General features: G+C 39.5%; 1 pseudogene across 1 annotated transcript; it reads left to right on the forward strand.

The window, feature by feature from the left end:
• The first annotated feature begins 5100 nt into the window (after positions 1-5100).
• On the forward strand, positions 5101-6194 carry LOC105511644 (annotated as a pseudogene). Its single transcript, XR_001001742.1, has 2 exons — positions 5101-5849; positions 6145-6194. The product of XR_001001742.1 is annotated as a chromobox protein homolog 3 pseudogene (transcript).
• Positions 6195-8371: the final 2177 nt, after the last annotated feature.

An 8371-nucleotide genomic window follows, 5' to 3' on the forward strand; every position in this document is an offset into this window, starting at 1 on the left:
TCCCATACATACTGCACATCCATTTGCTTCTCTCTATCTCCACTATCACCACCCCCAGTTATTAACATCTTTTGCATGAAGTGCTACAAATGTCTCATAAGTAATTCCCCAGCTTCCATTTCAGCCTCTGTGTAACTTGTTGTGCACAAAGCAACTTTCGTGATTTTTCAGTGTGACTCAGATCACATCACTCCACTGCTTAACACTAATAGCATCCCATCAAACCTAGAATAAAATCCAACCTTCGGGCTGGATGCGGCTGCTCACGCCTGTAATCCCAGCACTTTGGGAGGCCAAGGTGGGCAGATCACTTGAGGTCAGGAGTTTGAGACTAGCCTGACCAACATGGCAAAACCCCATCTCTACTAAAAAATAGAAAAATTAGCTGGACATGGTGGTAGGTGCTTGCAATCCCAACTACTCAGGAGGCTGCAGCAGGAGAATTACTTGAACCCGGGAGGTGGAGGTTGCCGTGACCTGAGATCGTGCCACTGTCTCAAAAAAAAAACCATCCCAACCTACACAAGTCCTACATGGCCTAGCCCCTGGCTGCCTCTCAGACTTAATTTTCCCTCTTAATTACTACGTTGGAATGTAGTAAGTCATTCCCACCTTTCCATTCCTTGACATTAGCCATTCCCGCCGTCTAGAAGGCTGTTATAATTCAGGTTTTAGTTTAGATGTTACTTCCTCACAGGAGGTATTTCCTATGTGCTTAGTATAAAACATCTATCCAAGTCACTCTCATCACATCCTCATAGTTTATTTCTGTGCATACCTGACATTATTACTCTGAAACTTTCCTTCCTTTATTTGTTGGTTTTGCAATCTGTATCCCATGATAAACTGTGAACACCAGAACAGAGACCGGGTCTTCTTGACTACTGCTATGGCCCCAGTGCCTAGAACAGTGATTGGAGCAGCTGGCACCAAAAACCTTTCCTCTGGAGTTCATGTTTTTGGGTGGTATCTCCAGGATCTGGACTGTCCTCAGCCTGGCATCATCGTAATCTGTACCTGTTGGAGTTTCAGCTGATAGAGGCCTTGTCACAAATACCTTGTCATGGGTTCTAAAGATCAGTCTGTCACCTATAGAAAGTTATACTAGATTAGTTTGATGTAGACATGAGTCCAGGTGAATTCTGCTGAAATCTGGGAAGCTTTAAGTTCTGAGCAGAATAGAAAGTTAAGTAAGCTGACCTGATGGCCACCCTTTTATCTCAACAGTATATTAAACATGAACACTTGGATAATAAGTAACCACTGCAGCATTTTATGGTGAAGATGCTATGGAATTATGAGCATCTCATAAGCTCACCAAAGTGATTAGGTAATTGTTTTCCATCCTTATATTTTCCCACCTTTTCCCCACTTTTTTCTTTGTCTAAAAATAAAATTGTAAACGGAAAAAAAGAATGAAGAAAAATGAACAGAGCCTCAGAGAAATATGAGATATCATTAAGCTTGCTAACATACATCTAATGGAAGCTCCAAAAGGAGAGGAACTAGAGAAAGGAAGAGAAAAAAAATATATTTAAATAAATAGGGGCTGAAAACTTTCCAAATCTGATGGAAAACTTTACACATCCAAGAAGCTCAACAAACTCTAAGAGGTTAAATGCAAGGAAATCCACAAACACACATTATAGTTATAAATGGTCAAGGACAAAGAGAAAAGCTTGAAGAAGCAAGAGAAAAGTCCTTACTTATGGTTGGGTGCAGAGGCTGTAATCCCAGCACTTTGGGAGGCCAAGGCGGGCAGATTACGAGGTCAGGAGATTGAAACCATCCTAGCTAACATGGTGAAACCCCGTCTCTACTAAAACTACAAAAAATTAGCTGGACATGGTGGCATGCGCCTGTAGTCCCAGCTACTCAGGAGGTTTAGGCAGAAGAATTGCTTGAACCCAGGAGGTGGAGGTTGCAGTGAGCCAAGATCACACCACTGTACCCCAGCCTGGGTGACACAGCGAGACTCTGTCTCAAAGGAAAAAAAGAAAAAAAAGAAAAATCCTTACTTACAAGAGAACCCCAATAAGATCAACAGCTGACTTCTCATCAGAGGCAGTGGAGAACAGAATGCAGTGGATAACAGCCCAGGCACAGTGGCTCAGGCCAAGGAGGGAGGAAGCTAAGAGTTCAAGACCAGCCTGGCCAACACAGGGAGACCTCTACAAATAATTGTTTGGGTTTTCTTTTTTTTTGTTTTTGTTTTTGTTTTTTTTTGAGATGGAGTTTTGCTCTTTTCACCCAGGCTGGAGTACAGTGGTGTGATTTCAGCTCACTGCAACCTCTACCTCCCAGGTTCAAGTGATTCTCCTGCCTCAGCCTTCCAAGTAACTGGGATTACAGGCCACCACACCCAACTAATTTTTTGTATTTTTAGTAGAGGTGGGGTTTCGCCATGCTGGTCAGGCTGGTCTCGAACTCCTGACCTCAGGTAATCCATCCGCCTCGGCCTCCCAAAGTGCTGGGATTACAGGCGTGAGCCACCGCACCTGGCCTTACAAATGAATTTTTTAAATAGCCATAGTGGCACACACCTGTAATTCCAGCTACTTGGGAGGCTTAGGTGGGAGGATCACTTGAGCCCAGGAGTTGGAGGCTGCAGTGAGCTATGATCACACCACTGCACTCCAGCATGGGAGACAGAGAGAGATCCTGTCCTAAAATGAAGGAGAAAGCAGTGGGATAACATTCAAAGTGCTCAAAGAAAATCTATCAATGAAGAATCCTACATTCAGCAAAAATTGTCTTTCAAATATGAAGGCAAAATGAAGAGATTCCCAGATAAACAAAAATTGAGATAATTCATTGCTATCAGACCCACTGTACAAAAAATACTAAAAGAAAGTTATTTAGGCAGCCGGGCACGGTGACTCACACGTATAATCCCAGCACTTTGGGAAGCCAAGGCAGGTGGATCACCTGAGGTCAGGAGTTTGAGACCAGCCTGGCCAACATGGTGAAACTGCATCTCTACTAAAAATACAAAAATTAGCTGGGTGTGGTGGCAGGCACCTGTAATCCCAGCTACTCAGGAGGCTGAGGCAAGAGAATCACTTAAACCTGGGAGGCAGAGGTTGCAGTGAACCGAGATCATGGCATTGCGCTCCAGCCTGGGCAACAACAGTGAAATTCCACCTCAAAAAAAAAAAGGGTTATTGAGGCTGAAACAAGTGACTCTAGACAGTAATACATAAAAGCATTAGTAAAGATGGCATGCATATTTCTTTTCTTAACTAATTTTAAAAAGCAATTGAATATGTATATAATTTTATTGTTGGGACTATACCAAAGAAATGTAATATATTTGCCAATAACAGCACAAAAGAGGTCGATAGGAGCAAAGCTATATTGGACTAAGGAAATGACTCCCAGTGGTAATACAGGAACAAATGAAGAGAACCAGAAATTAGAAATAAATTTGATACAATAAAAGCTATAAATATATATTTATAGGCTAATGCAACAAAAGCTGTAAGTATATTCTTTTCTCCATTTTCTTCCCTCAGCTTTTTAAAAAGGTATAAAAGTAAAGTAATAATTATAACAATATATTACTGGGTTTGTAACATATATAGAGATGTCTAACAATACCACAAGAGGAAACGGAATGGAGCTATATACGAATAATGTTTCTATATCTCTTTGGAATTTATTGTAAATGTGAAGCAGATTCTGATGTTAAGATGTATGTATGGTAAGCCCTGGAGCAACAACTGAGGAAACAATTCAAAAAATATATAGTAAAAAATCATTTAAAAATTAATGTTACATCAGAAAATATTTACTTAATGCAAAAGAAAAGAAAAGAGGAATAAAGAAACAGAAAACATAGGAGGCATGAAGAAAGCGAAAAGTAAACCAGCAAAAGTAAATCCAGCTATATAAATAATAACATTAAATGTGAATATGTTATCCATCAAAAGGCAGAGAACATCAGACTAGATAAGAAAACAAAATCCCAACTAAACGCAGTATATGGGAGACAGACTTTAAATTCAAGGATACAGATGGATTAAAAGTAAAAGGATAAAAAATAATATGACATGCAAACAGCAACCATAAGCAGGAGTGGTTATACAAAATAGGCTTCAAAAATTATTAGAAATAAAGAGGGACATTTTATAATAAAAAGGTCACTCCATCAGGAAGATATAACAATTATAACCATATGTGAACCAAAAAGCACCAAAATTCATAAAGTATAAACTGACAGAACTGAAAGGGGAAATAACACAATTCAACAAGAATGGGCTTTCAATAATGGATAGACCAATAAGGCAGAAGATCGACAAGGAAACAGATGACTTGAACAACACTATAAACCAACGAAACCCACAGACATCTATAGACACTCCACTCAACAACAGCAGAATATACTTGTTTCTCCAGTGCATGTGGAACATTCTCCTGGATAGACCATGTGCTAAGCCATAATACAAGACCCAATACATTTTAAAGGAAAGAAATAATACAAAGTATGTTCTCTAACCACAAAGGAATTAAAAATAATATACGATAACCACAATAGAAATTAGAGGCTGGTGTGGTGGCACACATCAGTAATTGCAGCACTGAGAGGCCAAGTCTGGAGAATCACTTGAGCCCAGGAGTTTGGGACCAGTGTGGGCAACATGATGTGACTCCCATCTCTACAAAAATTTATTTTTAATTAGCTGGGTACAGTGGTGCATGCCTGTAGTCCCAGCTACTCGGGAGGTTTAGGTGGGAGAATTGCTTGAGCTTAGGAGATCAAGGCTGCAGTGAGCCATGTTCAAACCACTGCACTCTAACATGGACAACAGAGCAAGACCCTGTCTCAAAAAAAGAAAGAGAGAGAAAGAACAAGGAAATCTGAGAAATCCACAGATACGTGGAAGTTAACATACTACTGAGTAACTAATGGGTGAAGGAAGAAATCACAAGGGAAATTAGGAAATACTTGGAGATAAATGAAAAGAAAGACAACATGCCAAAACATATGGGATGTAGCTAAAGCAGTGCCTAGAGAGAAATTTGTAACTGTAAAAGCTTAAATAAACAGGAAGAAATAATGTAGGATAAACAGGTTTAAAGATCTAATATACAGGCTCGAGCTGTAGGCATGCAGGGCCGGAGATGCTGCAGACCCACAACCCGGAGCAGCTCGGAGGTGGTGAATAATAGCTCTTCAAGTCTGCAATAAAAAATGGCCTCCAATAAAACTACATTTCAAAAAATAGGAAAAAAACAGAATAGGAAGAGTAAAAAAGTTGAAGAGGCAGAGCCTGAAGAATTTGTGGTGGAAAAAGTACTAGATCGGCATGTAGTGAATGGGAAAGTGGAATATTTCCTGAAGTGGAAGGGATTTACAGATGCTGACAATACTTGGGAACCTGAAGAAAATTTAGATTGTCCAGAGTTGATTGAAGCATTTAACTCTCAGAAAGCTGGCAAAGAAAAAGATGGTACAAAAAGAAAATCTTTATCTGACAGTGAATCTGATGACAGCAAATCAAAGAAGAAAAGAGATGCTGCTGACAAACCAAGAGGATTTGCCAGAGGACTTGATCCTGAAAGAATAATTGGTGCCACAGACAGCAGTGGAGAATTGATGTTTCTTATGAAATGGAAAGATTCAGATGAGGCAGACTTGGTGCTGGCGAAAGAGGCAAATATGAAGTATCCTCAAATTGTAATTGCTTTTTATGAAGAGAGACTAACTTGGCATTCTTGTCCAGAAGATGAAGCTCAATAATTGTTCACATTGTTTTTTAATATATATTTATATATATGTGTGAAATTTGGGTCTTGGATTTTGATTTACTAGTGTGATGAAATAACTACATCCTAATGAAAATCAAGTTTGAGGCCGGGCGTGGTGGCTCAAGCCTGTAATCCCAGCACTTTGGGAGGCCGAGACGGGCGGATCACGAGGTCAGGAGATCGAGACCATCCTGGCTACAACCCCGTCTCTACTAAAAAATACAAAAAAATGAGCCGGGCGAGGTGGCGGGCGCCTGTAGTCCCAGCTACTCAGGAGGCTGAGGCAGGAGAATGGCGTAAACCCGGGAGGCGGGGCTTGCAGTGAGCTGAGATCTGGCCACTGCACTCCAGCCTGGGCGACAGAGCAAGACTCCGTCTCAAAAAAAAAAAAAGAAAATCAAGTTTGATATGTTTGTTTTGAAAGTAGCATTGGAAGAGCTGTTGGGGGGTTTTTTGCATCCGTAGCACTGGTTACTTTGAACAAATAACGCTTTCTGTAGTTGCTTCCTTTATCAGAAAAGAACATTTGATACCATGGTGTATTATTTCCTCTTCATTAAAGAACAGCTTTTCTAAATGTTGGGGGAAATGTCCATAGTCATTACTCAATCAAAACTTGTGTTCTCATAAGCCTAAGGACCATTTTAGGTTTTTTACATGTTTGTGTGTGTGTGTGTGTATCCATAAAATGCATATGTAAATTTTTCTTTGTTTTTAAGCATTCACCCAAACAAAAAATCACAGGTAAACCCATGTTTCTGAGATGCCATTATTCCGAGCAAAATAAGAAATAATCACTTCAAGTTAAATTGAAAATTTTCCTGAAGCCATACATTTCAAGGGAAATAAGTAATTCCAAATAGGACAATTTAAATTGGATAATTTTAAAGTCTCTATAATTGCAGTGGTTTATTTGCAAATTTCCTAAAAGGAAAGATTTTATCACTGCCATCGCAGCAGGTTTCCTCATCCAGATGAGGAAACTAGACAAATGCTAGTGTGTTTTAACTAGCTAATCAAAACTAAGTTAAATGAAAATTTTAAAATTTCCCTAGTGAGCCATTCCTTAACAAAATGTTGAAATCCCTGTTGCTACATTGACTAAAAGATAATGATGAAAGGAATATGTAAGACTTGGCTCATATAAACCTAATCAGATGGTTAGAGATGTTGGCAGTTGAGGACCTGCTGCCATAAATGTGTGAACAACCTTTTGTAAGCTGACCTATTGACCTGCATGTTTTTTCTTTACCCCAACTGATTCCTTACACGTAGGCTCAATCTTCAGTTATTTGCTTTACCGGTTCAACAAAAGCCAGGAAGAACAACTTTGTAGTAATCAGAGTGTTATCCAACTGTATATTGTTTACTTGATTGTAAATACTGGTGAACAGTGGTTAATAAATAGTTTTATGTTCCTTTATGCAAAAAAAAAAGATCTAATATACAACATGAAGAGAGTATTTTATTAGGGATTTTTGCTAAATGAGTAGCTTATAGCTGTTCCTGCCCACAGAGAGGAAAATGTATAACTATGTAAGGATGATGGATATATATGTTCATTTGTTCCACTATAGTAACCATTTTACTGTATATGTGTATGTTATATCATGTTGTATACCTTAAATATACACAATAAAAAATAAAGTTTTTTGGCTTGTTTTTTGTTTGTTTGTTTTTGAGACAGAATCTCATTCTGTCGCCTAGGCTGGAGTGCAGTGGCATGATCTCAGCTCACTGCAACCTCCACCTCCTGGGCACAAGCAATTCTCATGCCTCAGCCTCCCAAGTATCTGGGATTATAGGCATGTGCCACCATGCTTGGCTAATTTTTGTATTTTTAGTATAGTTGAGGCTTCAGCATGTTACCCAGGCTGGTCTTGAACTCCTGGCCTCAAGTGATCTGCCTGCCTTGGCCTCCAAAAGTGCTAAGATTACAGGCATGAGCCACCACACCCAGCCAAGAAGAAAGATTTCAAATCAAGCACTTAACCTTCCACCTTAAGACACTGGAAAAAGAATAGCAATTAAAAGCACACTAAAAGAAAATAATAAAGATGGAAGCAAATGAACTAGAGAAGGGAAATGCGATAGAGAAAAACAAAACCAAAAACTAGGTTTTGAAAAGATTTTTTTAATTGGCAAAACTTTTAAACTAAGGAAGACTCAAATTACTAAAATCAGAAATGAAAGAAGAGATATAAAGAAGATAAACAAGGCTGGGCACGGTGGCTCACGCCTGTAATCCCAGCACTTTGGGAGGCTGAGGCAGGTGGATCACGAAGTCAGGATATCGAGACAATCTTGGCTAACATGGTGAAACCCCATCTCTACTAAAAAATACAAAAAATTAGCTGGGCGTGGTGGCGGGCACCTGTAGTTCCAGCTTCTTGGGAGGCTGAGCAGGAGAATGGTGTGAACCCAGGAACCAGACCTTGCAGTGAGCCGAGATTGCGCCACAGCACTCCAGCCTGGGCGACAGAGCAAGACTCTGTCTCAAAAAAAAAAAAAGAAGATAAACAAAAAGGCTTATAAAGGAGTACTATTATTAGAAAGACACAAACTACTGAAACTGACTCAAAAGGAGAGAAAATATGAATAGCTCTATAACAACTAAAGA

Source organism: Colobus angolensis, unplaced genomic scaffold, assembly GCF_000951035.1.
Source record: "Colobus angolensis palliatus isolate OR3802 unplaced genomic scaffold, Cang.pa_1.0 Scaffold201, whole genome shotgun sequence".
Lineage (NCBI taxonomy): Eukaryota > Metazoa > Chordata > Mammalia > Primates > Cercopithecidae > Colobus > Colobus angolensis.